Genomic DNA, 1,983 nt, shown 5'->3' with positions numbered 1-1,983 from the left:
TGAATAAGGAAGACCATACAAGAATTGATGCATTTGAGTTATGGTGTTAGAGGAGAATATTGAAAGTGCCATGCGCTGCCAAAAGAACCAACAGATCTGTGTTGGACGAAGTGCAGCCAGAGTGCTCCTTAAAGGTCAAGATGGCCGAACTTCGTCTCTTATACTTCAGACATATTGTCAGGAGAGACCAGTTGCTGAAGAAGGATATCGTATTTGGTAAGGTGGAAAGTCAGCGAAAAAGAGGAAGACCTTCAACGAGATGGATTGGCCAAGTGGCAGCATCGATGGACTCAAGCGTGGCATTTCTAGTGAGGTTGGCCCAGGACCGGGTAGTGTTTTATTCTGCTGTTCATGAGGTTACTGTGGGTCAGTACCGACTCAATGGCACCTAACAACAACAACAACAATATCAAGTAAATGCTTTAAAAAAAAGCCTAGTCATTGAAGCATCTAAGTAATTGATGCTTCAATACAGTTTTGTAAAGTTGAATTGTATTTTAGATGGACAAGCAGAATTTTCTAATTATTCTGGATCATCTAATATGTTTGTTCAATTCTGCCACAATATAAAAGAGAAGTTCAAGGTGGATTATAAAGGCAACCTGAAGTGGAGTATGTAAAAACAAACAAGGAAATGGCTGAATGATTTTCAGTGGCAAAGATGATATGTTTACAGATTGATTGAGTATATTCAACTTAAGCTTTCTCTTATTGCCCAGTGTTTCTCCAGGTCACTGTCTACCCAAGTTGTTACTAGAAAAATTAATGAATAACTGAGCAAAGGCAAGATGTACAGGTATTAATCAGACACCATTGAATGCATACAATATTGAAATCAAATGTAGTTAGTATAATTAGAAATTACATTAGTAAGTTCATTTGCAGTGTTTTTGTTGTTGTTAGGTGCCTGAGAGTCAGTTCCAACTCATAGCAATTCTATGTACAACAGAACAAAACACTGCTCAGTCCTGTGCCATTTTCACAATTGTTGCTATGCTTGAGCTCATCGTTGCTGCCATGTGTCAATCCATTTCATTGGAGGTCTTCCTCTTTTCTACTGAGCCTCCATTTTACCAAGCATGATATCCTTCTCCAAGGACTTGTCCTTCCTGATAGCATGTCCAAAGTATGAGAGACAAAGTCTTACCATCCTCACTTCTAAGGAACATTCTGGCTGTACTTCTTTCAAGACAGTATGTTGTTGTTGTTAAGTGCCAGCAAGTCAGTTCTCACCGATAGCAACCCAGTGTAGAGTTTCTAAGGAGCAGCTGGTGAGCTTGACAGTATAAGGTCCTCTAATTAGGAGTATAGTAAATTCAGGCTCTCTCCCTTTTAAAGCAAATTCTCCATATATTCCTAAATATGGTCAACTTTCTATGGCAGCTAACTCCATTACTGCTATCTGGTCAAAAAGAGCTCTGCAACCATCCCTTCCCTGTGGCTCAGTTAGAGGTCCTCACCTCTGAAATGGTGCATGGAACCAGTTTGGCTTTTAGTGGAAAAATGAGTCCCTAGAGTAAGCAAAATAATATCTTCAGTTTTCCCCTCAGGAGATTACTTATGAATCTGGTATTAGGAGAAGTTCGCCAAGAAGTGATGAAGTCATTCTCACTGGGGGTTTGACTTGGAGTCTTTTCCATAAGTCAAACTCAGTTTGTGCCTGTTGATGTTTTCTTATCTTTATGAGAAAAGGAAATACGCCAGCCTTGTAGTGAAGGTCTTTGGATTAAACTTAAAGAAGGAAACTAGCCTCACCTCGTAAACTCACCAGAACATAAAAGGACATGGAAGAAAATAGTAAAACTAATGTGCTAATCAGTTCAATAAATGCCCATAACAGACATTAAATCAAATACAAGACAGGAAAAGATGCCTTATTTTGAGCTTCGATAAATGCAGTGATGAGAAAACATTTCCTTGGATTTAAATCCGTGAGGCAAGTATGGGGGTGGGACAGTAGTCAGTTCAGGAGAAGTAGGTAGC

The sequence above is a fragment of the Chrysochloris asiatica genome, unplaced genomic scaffold, assembly GCF_000296735.1.
Source record: "Chrysochloris asiatica unplaced genomic scaffold, ChrAsi1.0 scaffold00010, whole genome shotgun sequence".
Lineage (NCBI taxonomy): Eukaryota > Metazoa > Chordata > Mammalia > Afrosoricida > Chrysochloridae > Chrysochloris > Chrysochloris asiatica.
This window is presented reverse-complemented; position numbering follows the sequence as displayed.